We start from the raw sequence: 16,733 nt of genomic DNA, 5'->3' as shown, positions 1-16,733 counted from the left end.
TGTTGAGAATGTCAGCGAATCAGGGGAGGCAAGATGTTCAGCGCCTTAATGGAGAACGTACAAAGGACGAGGATTTAGATCTCAAGGGCGTGAGGAGCTCGGGAGGAAGGAAAGGAACTCAAGAAAGTTCAGAGTTCAGACCTCAGAAAAGGTGGAAATTTAGAGACAGTTGCAGGGAAAGTCGGGCAATGGGAAAGGCAGCTTCTCTGCCTGTCTTAATGCAAATAACAAAGAGCTCCATGAGCTCGTCACAAGATGGAGGAGGTAGAAAAGGAAACCATTTCTAAAGAAAGTGAGATTATGAATTAATCTCATAAACAGTACCCTACTGAATGCATATTGAGAAACTAAATATATTTCACCTATTGGTTTCCCCACTATCTGTCTTGTTTAAGTATTTAACTAAACTTGTCAGGTATGATTTCCTTTTCACAAACCCTGCTGACGTTGTTGATTGCATCTGCAATTGTTGCGACACAGGGTATACCTTCCTCCTCAATTTAAATCAGCAGGACAGAAAAGATTTACCCAATGCAGTATTCTGTGAAGATTCAAGAGGCCAAAAATTATTTAAAGTACAAGTTGACATCTTTATGTGTAAGTATAACAGAATATAAATAGCTAACGATTATTTGCAACTCCTTCTTCAAATCAATTTTTACTTTCCCCCTACATTACAGGTCCGATCCAAATCACCGATTAAGATTTACAAAACTAAACTTTTTAGCTCAAAACCAAGCAGCTTTCGGTTCTTCTCTGTATTCATGTCTAATATTCCTCTTCTTGGGGATTGTGCTTCACGGGTTACTGACCGATAAAGGTACGTTTAAGGGTTCTGCTTCTCTGGCAGTCTTTACATGCTCGTGGTTTGGCAGTTCTCCTCCCAGTTCTTCAATTTTTCTTGGTCTTATACCCCAAAAGCATTGGATTGTCTCATTGGCTTTTAACATTGTCAATATACTAAAGTCAAAATTGATTGGAATTTGGTGTTTGGTATTTAGAAAAGTTACGTTGTACCTTATTGAGGACACTTGGTGTGGTCACTTCCAGCTTTTAACTCTCTAAAATGTATAGTACGCCCACCTCTCCGTGACAGAATCCACCACACGCCAGATGGCAAACACTGCCCTTACTGAGAAGATGAAGTGTCCAGTATCGACAACTGACTTCATAGCTGACATCTGGAGGATTAGCAGGCCGAGCCACCCTCAAACAGGGGCCAGACCGGGTATCAGAGTTAATGAATCCAACCCCTGACTGCAAGGGTAAACCGGTCCAATATGGAAAATGTGTCCGAAGAACAGACACAAATGTGGAGCTACTCTCCTAAGGACCTGTTTGTTCTTCGCTATTTGCTGTAAGATCCTGCCACATGAAGCATTTACCAAGTGTCAAGGAAGAAACATGAAATGCAGTGATTAGAACGAGCCTTACAACCACCTGTAAATATTACTGACATACCGCAATGCAATCCAGAACCTTAAGAGTATTGAGTGAATTTCTGGGAGCGGTTTGCTGCCTGTTACGGAACATTTGCAAGTGTTCAAGTCTTTAATTAAGAAGCTAACTCAACTTTGTTTAACGTTATGCTTTTGCTATGGTGTTACCGATATGTTCTGGGCAAACTACGTGAACTAGCCCAGGGAATTCTGTCGCCCATGCAGCGAGCGCTGGTCTTCTACTGGAAGGGTCACAATGAGACCAAGCTATGATCCAAATTACAGGTAAACTTCGAATGTGGCCAGTGGCCATCTCCGCTGTGTGCCAATCCTAAGAAGGTTAATTGGTGACATGATACAAGGAGCAGGAGAATCGACGTTTCGGGCATGAGCCCTTCTTCAGCCCTTCCTGAAGAAGGGCTCATGCCCGAATCGTCGATTCTTCTGCTCCTTGGATGCTGCCTGACCTGCTGCGCTTTTCGAGCAACACATTTTCAGCTAAGATTTCCAGCATCTGGAGTCCTCACTTTCTCCTGGTGACATGATACCCATTGGGAGCAGAAGCTAACTCAATGCCCGTGTAGCGACCAGTGCTGATCATTGCCTTCCCCAAGGGACTCTGGACACGGGGGCAGGTTCGCCCCAGTACTACACCTTTGGGACTGGGAGCACGGCAGCGTATTCCCCCAGGACGAATTTCAGGCCGTTGCTATAACTCTGGAAATATCGCCCCTGGATAGTGAATTGTCCTTCTATTTACCTTGAAACTAACGCGGAATCGACTTTCTCGAATGCTTGCTGGAGCAAAATCTACAATTTTAAATACAATGAGTCTGCGTATTTGAAGTGGTCCACGATTACGAGTAGATGTGGGATTGAATTTCCACATGAAAACGTATTTCTAATGCTGTGTTATCCCAGCATGCTGGCAGTTATCATATTTTCGGTTTATACTGGTGCACACTCTAAAGGATATCAGTGGGTAAATGCTGCTGCTAAGCAGGCAGCCTCACAGCCAAACATCTAATTCAATTGGGTTCCCAGCAAACCCCCGTAAGAGACAATATCACAAAGGGTATTCCAGACATGGTAAGATGCAGAATTTGCACGGAGAACGCCTGGAGAACGCCTGGTGAAGTGTGCAATCTCCAGACTCCAATTAGGTTCTGCCTCCATATTCAAGCGACGGGTAACCAGTTCCGGGACAAGTTTGTGTTCCTTCATTGCTCCTGCCTCTTTTCGCTAATGATGTGTGTAATTATACCGACTTGAACAAGGAGGGCGCTCGACTCACTTGCTTGCCTGGGGCTCATTCAATTTGTCTATAAATTAATTTTATCGAATTACTTCAAGTACATTATTGCAAAATTGTCATTAACAGTAGATCTATTTAGTTAATGGATCGGAAGCATCCGAAACACTGATAATGCTGCTGCAGCCGTGGTCAATAACAAAGAGCTACTAACTAGACCTCTCCAAAGTTTGCATTCACGGGTACGCCAAAACCTGGATTTGGGATCGGGGCAAATTGGACCCGAGTCAGAAAGGCCCATTCCTCGAAGTCCTGACAACTCGAGCGAACGGCACAACAGACACCAGCTCTCCAGGCAACCACTGAAGCGGCCGACTAGCTACTGCACCTGTCGCTGTGCTTGTCTTTGCCCTTGCAATGTTACCCGGACTGACTGGAGCATCGAGTATCTACTGAGTCGCCTTAATATTCAATAGTTGTATGTCAATACATTTCTGTATATTATGAATGCGTGTGATTATGATTTTTATTCCAATCCTTGCCCTTATCGTGATCATCAAAAACCTCGTTAAACTGTGCTGCCTGTGCTTGTGTTCGTTGCTGCTAACCCATGTCTCCCTTGCCAGCCAACTTGCCAAGTTTCACTACGATGATGTCTTTACCCACAATGCACAGCACCCAAACTCACACAACTTCGACTCCGAAGGTTAAACTGCACAGAGCCTCCCCCACCAGATAAATCCCCGAATACGTAATTCCTGACCTGTGACGGGCTTTAAAATGGAACCAGTTGTGCGAGAAGTAAAAACTACTTTGCTTACAGACCACTTTTTACAGATACCATATTTGACTTTAGGCAAAGCAGATCTCCCCATACTGCCACTGGTACCTCATGTTGGCCACGCTCACGAACAGACAGTAAACGAGCCTTAACCGAAGCCATCACTGACTAATTGAGCAGGTTACCGAGATGACCTGCGAATTACATTTACTTCCTCATAATGGCACCAGCAGCTCCTGAAGCCTCGAAAGCGCTCCCTATCTCACCAGCAACACACACACTCATCAAAATGTCTACGCAAACTGAATGGCACCAGGAAACTTGATATGAATGCTCACTGCCCTATGAAACTCTTGCAGCTAGGATGCTAACAACGAGGACCGATTACCTAAACTCTTGTTGCGATTGTTATCTACCAATACTGCCGGCCAAGCAGCATTGTCTCTTTGAACTGTAACCAAAACTGTATTGTTCCGTATTTAATGTCCATCTCCTGTAATACAATAAGAACTGAATATAACTGAAACTCGGGGACGAGGGTTTGACACAGCTGTACAGGGTGTTCATTTTGCATTGTGCGGTCAATTTGACTTCGCAAAATAGCATAGAAATGAACCAGTGTTTGTCAATTTCACAAGATCCTCGTACGGGTTTATGTATAATTTACAATTTTCAGACAGATTGGAAAAGTAAGACGCAGAATGTGTACTGATCACCGTTGACCGTTCCCCACAATAATACGGACAACATTTTGGATAATATTGGGTTGGACTAACGACCAAGGGAAAACCATAGTGGCCAGATCTCTGGCACAGAGCCTGGTTCCGTGGCTCAGAAAGGAAGGAGGGATAACAGCACAACTCTCATGGTAGGAGACACAATTGTCGGAATAACGGGCAGGAGATTTACAGTTCGAGAGTGGGATAACTGCAGGCATGTTGCCTGAGAGATGCCAGCTTCCGGAATTACTCTGACAGAGACTACAAAATTCTGAAGTTGGAAAATGAACAGCCTGAAGTCATGGAGCATATTGGCACCACTTACACCTTTGGCAAAATGGATGTGGATCTAAAATGTGATTTCAGGGAGTTAGATTGTAAAGTATAAAGCAGGTAGAGCAGAGTAGTAATTTCAGGATTACGAACTGGTCAAGTGCTCGTTAGGCGAGGAACGGAGAGGGAGTGCTGCTAACCACGTACCTACATGTCTGTCTGGTTCAGGGTGGAGGGTTTCAAATATGTATATGACTGGGTTACCTCTGGGAAACATGGGATCTAATCACGAATAATAGGTTGCACTTAACCTGGAGGGGTACCGATATCCTGGGAGGGAGATTTGCTGGACCACTACGGAAGTGTTTAAACTAGTTTGACAGGGAGGATAGGAACTATAGGTATACATCAGAGGAGGCTGTCGTTGTTCAATGGGCAGAAATAGAATGCAGAAAGACTGTCAGGAAGTATCCGCAGTGGACGGGGGACAGGTATGCGTTGAGGTGTGCCTGTTTAGATGACAAAAAGAAAATTACGAAAAAAAGGAGAGGGAGTAACATTGCTAATTACAGAGTGCGTCACAGCTGCAGAAAAGGAAGTTGTTTAGGAGGGTTTGTCTACTGAGTCACCATAGATGAAAGCTAGTAATATAACAGGAAAGGAGCAATCTCTTTATTTTGTGTTTTCCACAGACTCTTCAATAGGAGAAGAGGGATAGCAGAACCGCTTGGACAGCAGATCTTGGAAAGGAGTAGGTACAACAGAATCATTGTTAAAGGCCACTTCACATTCACCAATATTAATTGGAACTTCCTTGCATGTGATTTGGATTGAACCGATTTTGTTAGGTGTGTCAAGGAAGGATTCCTGTCTTAATACTTGGACAGGCTGACTGGGCGGCGGCCATATTGGATTTGGTGGTAGGCAACGAGCCAAGCTCAGTGTCGGATCTCTTGGTGAGAGAGTATTTCGGCGATAGCGAGTGGAAGTGCTAACGTTTAACACAGCCTTGAAGAGGTATAGGAGCACAAAGTATGGGAAGGTATTTAATTAGGGGAGGGGAATTATACTGCGCGTAGACAGCAGTAGTGCACTCTAAACTTGGCATCCTGGGAATGCATAGCAGAAGTGTGATGGCTGTTGAAGGGCCTTTTGTTACAAGTGTTGGATGACTTTGTCCCATGGAGACAGGCAAGAAATGGAAAGGAGAGGTAGCATTGTATGACAAGGCAGAGGAGTATATAATGAAGGTTAAGGAAGATCACTTAAGATTGAGGAAGGAAAGAACTGTGAAAGCATCAGAGGATTAAAGGGTCGCTAGGAACGATCTCAAATATCGAACGAATAGAGCAAGGAATGGGCACGAAAAAGCTTTTTTGGGCAGTATTAGAGAAAACCTAAAGGCGTTCTACTCTTACATGAGAAATAAGAGAATGATCAGAGTGAGTGTTGGGCTGATCAGGGATAGTGGATATAATTTGTGCATGGAGTCTGAAGAGGTATGAGAGGCTTATTTGAAACTTTTTTGCTTCAGCAATCACCACAAAAATGGAGCTATTTGATAGTTAGTGCATAGTGGGACAGGTTATTAGGTTTGAACAGATTAATATTAAGAAATTGGATGTGCGGGAAAGTCTGGAAAACATCAAGATAGATAAGTCTCCAGGGCCGGAGTATATAAATCCGATGTTAATACTGGAATACTGATGCCAGAAACTGAACAGAATAACCGAAATCGTGCGTACTTCGCGTTGGTAACAGACCAATAACTGTGTCTTGAAAATGGAAAGTTAAGCAGTTTCCAAAGGTCTGACAGGTCAGTCAGCAGAACCATGACCTGTCCACCTGATAATTATGCCATAAATGTACGCATGATCTCCTTAGCTTATTACAGTCGCGAACTGCATCATTGGCTGACTTCTCCACATAAACTGGAAAACAAATTAGACTGCTGCTTTTGTTGTGAAGTATTTCACCAACTCAAATTCAATACCTTTCGCTGCACTGAGCTAATACAAGTATTATAGCATTAGTGTAGACAGACAACATCTTTGCCACTTCTTGAAAATATGCAACATATATATCTAGAAGATTGAATAAAACATAACGATGCAATGTTAGTTAGCATTTTATGAAATCAAAAAAAAGAGTGGCGCTGGAAAAGCACAGCTGGTATGACAGCATCCAAAAAGAAGGAGGAACGAAATTCCGGGCATAGGCGCTTCATCAGCAATGCCAACTGAAGGGTAGTTGTGCACTCTCAGCGCCAAGCTATTTTGACTCTGATATCCAGCATTTGCATTTCACACTTTCTCTGAGCAATTCATGAAAAATTACAGACCGCATAGACCATAAAATATCACAAAGATAAGATAGACATCTATTTTTTTCAGGAAGTAGGAAAGGAGGCAAGACTACAGAGTACCACAAACAAGCAACTACCGTGCTGAGCCTCCTCAGAGCTCTTTCCATTAATTCCATTCATTGCTGATGAAGGGTGGCAGATTACACTAAATTCGATGTTGTAGTGGGCAGCAAAGGGGGTTTTACTGAGTGGGAAATGGCATATTGATCAGATGAGCCAATGGGCCGAGGAGTAGCAGTTATGATTTAATTCATACACATACGACGTATTGCACTTTGGTAAGCGAAACAGGGACATGACTTAAAAATTAATGATAGGAAATGGGAAGTGTCTTTGGATAAGAAATATCAGGGTGTAACTGCGTAGCTCACTGAAAATGGAGTCAGTGGGAGAAAGGGTGGTGATGAAGGCTTTTGTGAATCTTACCTCCCTTTGTCATTGTATTGCATGTTGTGACTGCACAGGAGATTGGGAAGGCCACTTTTAGAAAACTGTTTCTCATAATGTGATTAACTTGAAATGATTTGGAAAAAAATAACCATTTGCACATTGTTTGGATGTTAAAGTTTGAGATATGGGGAGAGGCAGAATAGGCTTGATTTTTCCATCTGGTGTAACAGAGGCTGAGGATTGACCATAGACATTTTCTAAGTTCACGAGGAGCATTGATAGGTTGAGCATCCGATATATTTTGCCCAGGATAGGGAGTCCAAAACTAAAAGGCAGAGTTTAAGATGAGAGGGGAAAGAAGTCAACTGCAGCCAATGGATGCGCTGGGTGGCGTACAGACGAAGCGAGCTCACAGAGGGAGGTTGAGATACTGGGATAATTATAACATTGAAAAGGCATCTGGTCAGGGACCATGATTACAAAGTACAAATGATTTTGTCCAGAGCAAAATCTGACAAATCACACGAGATCAGTTTGGAAAACTTGGTCGGCTGGGCGAATAGGAGCAGGTGTTCTTTTTCAAAGATGTACAATTATGATTCCATAGCTGATGCCTCTCTGTATTTGAAGCGTGTAACGGATCCAAAGATTTTATCGTTTTTTTGTCGTGTGTGAGGCGAGTTTAACATCTACTGAAGAGGTAAGCGATGCGCTGAATTACCTAAAATGTCCTAAGTATTTACTAAATTTCTGGGTTTTCATCGCTTATGGAGAATTCCAGTCATTTCCCAGAAGAGACTAATTGCCCAGCGAAACACTGAAATGCCTGTGCAATTCCTTCAGGAATTTCAGAACTTCCACATGACGCACATGCATAAATCCCATCCGTGCTTCTCGGAATTCCAGGTCATCAGTTTAATTGGAACATACCTATGTTTGAGACCCTATCTTGTTGTGAAACAGTTGAAAGTCTATCAAATGATTTGAATCAGTTCTAAGACAAATCAGAATTCATGACTGATGAGAATTACGGAAATTTCAGGAAGTAGAAAAGGACGCAAGACTACAGAGTACCAAAAACAAGCTACTACCGTGCTGAGCCTCCTCAGAGCTCTTTCCATTAATTCCATTCATTGCTGATGAAGGGCCTTCCCATAAACATCGACTTTTCTGCTCCTCGGATGCTGCCTGACCTGCTGTGCTTTTCCAGCACCACTCTCATCTTGACTCTGATCTCCAGCACTTGCAGTCCTCACTTTCTTCACATGATAATTGCCCCCAAACCTTTGAGATGGCAAGTTATATTCAGCGCAATTAACATTATTCATAACGATAGTGTCCAGTTAAAAATAATTTCACTGTTCTTAACCTGGTTGATATTTCCCTGCTGACTTTCCACACGGGCGAATCGAAATATCTCCCATTGTTTTATGTGTGAACAAGTAAAAATCACTCACGAAAAGGTCCAGTTACGAAAATTAATATTGGTTATGAAGATGAACCATTGAAGTCATTAACGTTCAGTGTGAGTTTTTTTTTCTTATCCAGAATAACTAAAATAACGACAAAATGCCTCATTTCAGGAGAGAGATTTTCGTCAATGATGCAGAGATTACTTTCAACAATTCCGAAAGAATTCCAGAATAGTGTAAATTACTTAGGCTTCAATTTAAATTTAGCAAGCTGCTAATGCAGTGCCATCTCTTTGAGAGCAGTCTCCCGTTTGCTGACCATAACTTTTATGTTGTTGTCATTGTCATGCAACCTCTCCATTTTCCCAAATCTTGTTTCCAGAATATGAAGGGTCTGGCATACCTAATTCATGTTTCGTTCAAAGTCAATCCAATAATTGTGCTCTCAGATCCGACAATACTTTTTGAATGATGTAACATTTCGAACAATCGTTACTTGGACATCAATAATTTAGTTAAAGTGAATGCTAATGTTTCGGTGACGTTGTATACATTAGACGTGATTATACTTGGGATCGATGAGATTTGTTTTTATCTCGAATTAAAAATTGCTACTTTCTCGTTTCTTTTTTGGATTGACTGCCTACTAATATTAATGAAGTTCAAAAACTTCGACAGTTAACGTGATTGGCATTTTTCACTCCCTTTTTTCAAGAATTCCTCCATTCCTTTCTCAAGATTCTTCATCTCTACTGTGTCTATGTTATCATATTAAAAGTATGTTGTGAAATAGTTTGTCCTGTTGGTCTGAAATGAGAGGTTGGTCTGAAATGAGAGGTTGAATTCAAGTTAAGTAAACAATTTGTGCGGCCTTTTTTTCTTAAACCTGAAATAATGGAAGCAGCCTGATTATGGTCAGCTCTCTCAGACTGGACACCTCAGGAATTTTGTTTAACTTTAAGCTGTAGAAACCTTTGGGCCTAAAATAGTTGGAAGCTTCAGTGAATGTCTCCAATGATGTTATTTTGACTGAAACGTTTCTTGCTATTTCTTTCCTCCTGGATTGGAGAACTGCACGTAAAATTCTGTTTCTGAATGTGTCTTTTTGCCAGGGAGTTATTTGTGGAACGTTACCATACTGCAACAGTTAATTAGGAATAGGTACTTTAGCTATCATTCCTTTAAGAGTTCCAATGGTAAAGATATTTTAAATTCCTTTTTCTTTCCTTTGTGAGTTAAAGGTAGTGTTTACAACAGTTCTGTTCTGCTTAACAAAGAGTTATTTGACCAGTGGCATTACAGGTGGAAAACCGCGCTTCCCACTTACCTTTAAAATAAGAAACCAGAGGATCCAGTCAACCTTCTTAAAATATTCCGGGCGGGTCTGGTTTTGTCCATGTGTTGCAAGTTTCCATGCTCGTGCAGTTTAATGTCGTAATATTCTCTTAATTGATATTTCCAATGGTTGTTACAACGCAGAAAGGTCTCTACCATATTTTGACGCATGTTAAGATTAGTTTATTTGAATTTCCATTTCTCTGACAATGTTTCTCTTCTTTGTCTCTGCGGCGGTCTTAGAAATATCATCTCTGCTCAGTCAGAACGATTGCCATTCCAGCGTGTTCTGGCAATTGTAGTGAATCAAATTGTCTGAATACTGATAAACATGAACATGGGGTGGTAGGGCTACTTGAAGTTTGTTCAATATAGTCATGATTACAGTGTAGATTTATTGATGATTTTCTAATTTGCCTTCATACAAGTTCTTCAAAATGCAAAACGAGCGAGCAATTCAGAAACATTAATCATGGCAACTTTGCCTTAGGAGTTTTATTGAATACGATCAAATGCAAGCCAATGTAATTCAAATTAACTGAACAGAAACTAGTCCAAAAAAAATGGTTGAAAATGCGCATGCAAATGGAAAATGAAGGCTAAAAGGTGCAATTAATGCGAACTATCGAACAGCATTGCAGAACACGTAACTCGATTAAAATGTAGCATAATTCGGGTGGCACAGTAGCTCAATGGTCAGCACTGCTGCCTCAGTATTCCTGGTAAGCCCGGATTCGATTGTAGTCTCGGGGGACTGTCTGTGTGGAGTTTCATAATTCTTCCCGTGTCTGCTCGGGTTTCCTCCACGTGTTTCGGTTTCTACCCACAGTCCCAAGATGTACAGTTCAGTTAAATTCGCAAAGCTAATCGTATTCAGGGATTTGAAATGCTAAGTGCATTATTCAGGAGAAAAGTAGATCAACAGTAATTGGACAAATTCAAAAATCACACTACATCAGGTTTTAGTCCAACAAGTTTAATTGGAAGCATTAGCTTTCAGAGCACTGCTCCTCCATCAGTGATAGTGCAGTGGTAGGGGAATTGAACTGGGTGGGGTACTCTTCGAAGAGTAGGTGTGGACTTGCTGTGAAAAATACCATATTTCCACACTGTAAGGAAGCTGTGAAATATCCTTACAGTGCTCAGGTGCTCAAATCTGAAACACCAATACCATGCACATTTATTTTGCAACGCGATTTCAAAATAGAATTGTGCTGTCAAAAGTGGACATCCAAAAATATTCGATTTTACAACCACGTTTCAAAAAGCGATGCATAGCAAAGCTCAATATACACAAGCAGAACTGAAGTGAAACCGTTCATAACAATCCAACCAGATCCATGTATATTAAGTAAACTTTTTTTTTTCTGGCCGAGCGGGGTTGAAAGACCAAGCAGGATATTGATTCGAGATGGCCTTAAATATTCAATAAGTTATTTTCATGGACTTGTGCCAGGTTAAAACATTTGCTGAAGGCCTGGAGAACAGGAAGTTGGCAAGAAAATTTCGATTGCAGGCTTTGTTTAAAATTAGCAAGGTACCCTTCGATCTCTTTCAGTATACCAGGCTTTCAAGGGAATTTGGGTCTATGTTGTTTGGGTGCTCGTGACGCCTTCCAAAACTGAATATTAGATATCTGAATGTTTAATGTATGCAAACTGAATAAAACCAATAACAGCCTGTCAGGGGTGTCATTGAAAGAAAAGTTCAGCACAAATCAACTTTTTTTGAGTTGCGTGACAAAGTTGTTCAGATAACATGGAGGGCGCATGTAGATTCTGCATCGCATGCAAGATACCTGTATTTTAATTCTTCTTCAATGAAACTGAATTATATCGGACATTCCAGGATGTCAAACCCATAAACATTGAACTCAGAACACACGTTGACAATCGCTGGAGAATCATAGAATACTTAATACAAGAGAGGGATGGCGGGCCATCATGACTCGACTGATGAAACTAAACCACATACAAAAAATATCAGAGTTCAGCATTAGACCAGTAGATGTGAACTTATTAATATATCAAAAGCTCATTGAAAACTTATTTTAAAGGTGAGTAGGTTAACCACCTCAAATATCCTCCTGGCCATTGCAACTCAGGCACTCTATCCCTGAGCTCACAACACATCAGTTACATAGAAAATAATTAAATGTCCTCTTCTTAAGCCTCCAACTTAAAATTATGCCACAGTTACTGACCTTCAACTGGCTGCCTCTAATTTGCAAGGTTATCCCTGTTCTTATTTTTAACAAAAAGAAAAAGCATCGGCCAATCTCCTGTGTGCTACAAGCTTGCCTGCCGTTTAAGAGGATGTGAGGACATCTGCTGATGCCCCAGATATTTCTTCTCTTGACTCTCGCAGTAACTTGGGATAGATCCCATCTGGTCATGGGGCCCTCTCTATCTCAATGCAATTTTGGATTCCTAAAACTTTCTGCTTATGTCCACTGACGTTCTCTGGATTTTGCACTCATGCATTCCTGTCCTCGACATTAGTCATATTCTTATCCTGTGTGAAAACCGATACAAAGTACTCATAAGGATCTCTCCCACTTCCTGTGGCTCCATGCATGACAATCTCCTTTGTCCTTGAGTCGGCCTACTCTTTCCCTTCCCACACTGTTTCTTCTAATGTATGCTTAAAAGGTATTGCGGTTCCACATGGGATTGTGTATTAAAGACATTATCTGTCCATTTTCAGCCTAGCTGATTCCTCATTTAACTTTCTTACTCATATCTGTATGTTCATCAAGGGTTTCCTCACTTTGCGGCCGCCCAGACCTATTGTACACTTTAATTTTCATTTCGACGAAGCTTCAAATATCTCTTGTCATCCATGGTTCATCAATCCTGACACTCTTATTGTTTAGTTGTGCAGGTAAGTCTAAGGAAGCCCAAAATGCTCTCCTACTGAGACTGTTATCATCTTCCCGCATATCCAGTCCAGTTTCATGTTCTCTGTGCTGAAAACAACTGATATAGATTTATCTCCACCAACAGCAAGGCATCAAATAACCTGCCATAAAAATCCCAATTTATTCAATTTCGACATTAGTCTGCAATTCCTGTTATTTGCACTTCATTGTTATATTGAAAAAAAAAAGCGATGTATGTCACTTTCTTTCCTGCAGAACCAAAACACATAAGTGAATTACTGCAGAACAAATGCAAAAAAAAAAAACCTACTCTGGTATAATCTTGAAAAGTGTAAGGATTTGCAAAAAGGACTGCTTACTGCTCAGTTACTTTTGCTGTTGCGGTTTGTGATGACGCTGCAATACTAGGCATGGAGAATGTTTTATTGTTACAGCATGAGAAAAATCTGGACACGAAGTTGATCAAAAGATAAATCAGTTGCTATGAATGCTCGCAGCTCAAGAAACTGTTGCAGTTGACATCTCGTTTAAAAGCTGGAAATGTGTTGCTGGAAAAGCGCAGCAGGTCAGGCAGCATCCAACGTCGATTCTCCTGTTCCCTGGATGCTGCCTGACCTGCTGCGTTTTTCCAGCAACACATTTCCAGCTCTGATCTCCAGCATCTGCAGACCTCACTTTCTCCATCTCGTTTAAAAGGAGGATTGAGATTCAGATTGATTTGGTATTGACAATTGCAACTAGATACAGTGAAATAGCGTCTCGTCCTGGCGCCATTTTGGAATACAGAACGAGTAACCGAATAAACTGCATGAATTGTACATTATGAATAATATAATGATAAATTGATATTTCGGAGGTATTAAACTACTTCAAACTTTTATCTTTCCCTCGCTCTATACTTAAAAGAGAAAAATATAGTTCATTCAGTCTAAACCTATTGAGACACGAATCAATTGGAAGCACTTCTATGAGTCAGAATTAATTGGACTTGGAGAGGCAGAGATTAAGCAAGGCCATTCAGACTGGTTTTGGTATTTGAGTTCATATATGGCAAACGTGATTGCATTTTTCGAAGTGGCAACCTCGGGCTGCAGATGAGGTCTGTGTATTTGACGTATATAACGTGGGCATCAACCATGCTTTTAATAATATTCCAAATGGGGTGTTGACAGAGAAGCTCTTTGCCATGAAATCCAAGCATTTTTTTCAAAATAGACCAAGATCTAGCTGAGTGGTACAAGACACAAGACAGTGGCTCAAGCCGTCCCGTAAAAGAGGAGATTGATGGAGTCGTGAATGAGATGCATAAAAGTATGAGCAGCACAGACACTACAAAAAGGAACTAACTTTTCCTCTTGCTGAAGTGGTCAATTATTTTAATGTCGGAGACAGGAGGATTAGAAGTCATGTCAGGAAAGTTTCTTTCGCCCAGCAACTAGTGGGGATCTGGAAATCATTGCCAATAACTGCAGGAGTCATAAATATTCTTAGGCTTAAAAATATCCTTTGTTTTTGTGAAATAAAAACAGTGTATCAAGTGCTGGACGTGAGAGTAAAATAGATGTTCTTGTTTTTGACCGGTAGTGATGCAATGGGTTGAACGGCATTCTTGTGATTTGCATGCTCAGCGCAGATTGGCCTCTCCATCTGTGTTTCCTTTTTTACCTCGAAAATTTATGTTTAACTCTGGAGACTTTGTTGCCTGCATTCAAATTACTTTGAAACAGTTTCTTCATCTTCCAAACCATATTCCACATTGATCAACAAATCGTCTCATAAATGCTTTCTGCACTTATCTCAGGACTTGAGCAAACTTGCAATCTGATAAACGAGACAAGATCAACACAAATGATAAAAGTGCAAACTTATAAAAGCTTATGCAAGTCTGGAATTAAATCAGGACATTGGAAGGTCATGATGATGTTGTAAACATGATCTTAGTAAATCAGTATGGAATGTACAAAGCCATCTCATGACGAATACATCAGCTTCTAACTACACCTCTTCAAAACCAAGAAGTGCTGAAATAAACACTGCAATATTCACTGAACCACAATGATAGTGAAAGCAATCAGTTTTAAATCTGAAGTTTATGGCAGCAGTCAACCCCTGAGAACGAAGCTCAGCCGCACATGGGCTCATGTGGCGCATGTGGCCAGACTCACATAGCTTGTCACTGTAGTTCTCTGGAGAAGGAGAAAATGGCAAGGACTCCAGCGATGATGTGGGGTGGCGGTGACTGGACGATTAGTGAGAGTAACGTCTCTTGAAAGACCAGTCTGATTTGTCGACACTGTTCCAGTAATATCAATTTTATATCAATTAATTCTTTTTTTTACAATTTACGCAAAATACTTTTATTTTCTGCAATCGAAGGTAGCGCCACAGCATAGCGGCATTATAGAGTTTTCAAGATACCTAGGTGCCACTGACACTATAACATAAATCTTAATCCATATCTCGATACCAATGAGCAATTTCAAATGACGTTCTGAGGTTTATTGAGAAAGAAACAAAGTTGCTTGAAGGATGCAGAACGCATTTGTGTTCAACGGGAACTGCCACACTGAATAAATATAATTATATGCAAGTTAATGTACAGTTTCAAAATAATGTGGAACCAACTTCCTCGTGATCTATGATCACATGTTTGAAGAATAGTGAGTGTTGATAACTTGACAAGACGTGATGGTATTTGTGGCCGGACTGCAAATTTCCCGTCAGTAATATGATGTGCTAAATCTACTCTTAACCTTGACAATAATTTGTGTGCTGCGGCCATTTTCAACTTTGAAACCATTGATTTTATTTTTCCTTTGCATTGCAGAAGCAAATCTAATTTCTGTCATTCTGACGATTCTTGGATAGCACTTCACACACGAATTTGGTGCCGTGAAAAATAAATTATATTCATTGAAAAAAGAAACAAAATTTTGCCAAGTTTACCTGGTTGTGTCAATTTACGGATTTGAGTTTAAAAATAAACAAATGAACTAATTATCTCCCAGGAGATTGCCATTATGCATAAGAGTGGCAGTCATTCATTTGCATATCAGAATAGCAAAAGTGTTCCACATGAAAAATGCACGGCACACCAAAAGGTCTGATCTTTGCCATTTACTACCCTGTTATTGCAGCTATCGGGATTCCAGGTAGGGAATTCAGTTCTGTTGAATGGAGTAATTGTGAGATACATCAGTTCTACAAGTGTCTTTACGTCAATGGCATTAAATCTTTCGAGTTCACTACAGTGTAATATACTGTGAATGTCTCGTTGTAAAGACAAATCTCAATCTCTTTGAACAGAATTTATTTTTGAATTTAAGAACAAATGTTAACACTTCAAGAAACAGATCTGCAATTTTGGCACAGATTCAGTTCTTTGAAAGTGCCATTAAGAAGTTACATTTTCTTTGATTCTCCATTGTATCCGAAGCACTAACTTGTTCAATCCATTTAACATCATTTTTGATGCAGTGAACATTCTTTTCGGTCTGAAGAACGCAACACGTTAACGCTGCTTTCTCTCCCCAGAGATTACGATGATGGGGGCAAAACGGATTACACAGGGGGAGGCGTGATTGCTGGAGATTCCAGGGTTTCGTTATTTTATGAATAACAGTAATGTGTAAGAGAGAAGGGGGATTAACATTGTTAATTGGAGAGTGCATCACAACTGCATTAAAAGAATTGCAAAGGAAGGTTTGTCTACTGAATCTATAAGGATGGAAATCATTAAAAAGAAAGTAGCAGTCAATTTATTATGTGTTTTATATAGGACGTCCCAACACCCCGGCCCAATTTTCAGCAGAATCACGAAAGAATAGATTAGGCAGAAGATCTCGCGAAGGATCAAAATCAACAGAGTTGTTATTATGAGTGTCCT

This window comes from Chiloscyllium plagiosum, chromosome 8 (genome assembly GCF_004010195.1).
Source record: "Chiloscyllium plagiosum isolate BGI_BamShark_2017 chromosome 8, ASM401019v2, whole genome shotgun sequence".
Taxonomy (NCBI): Eukaryota; Metazoa; Chordata; class Chondrichthyes; order Orectolobiformes; family Hemiscylliidae; genus Chiloscyllium; species Chiloscyllium plagiosum.
Note: the sequence above shows the minus strand (reverse complement) of the source record.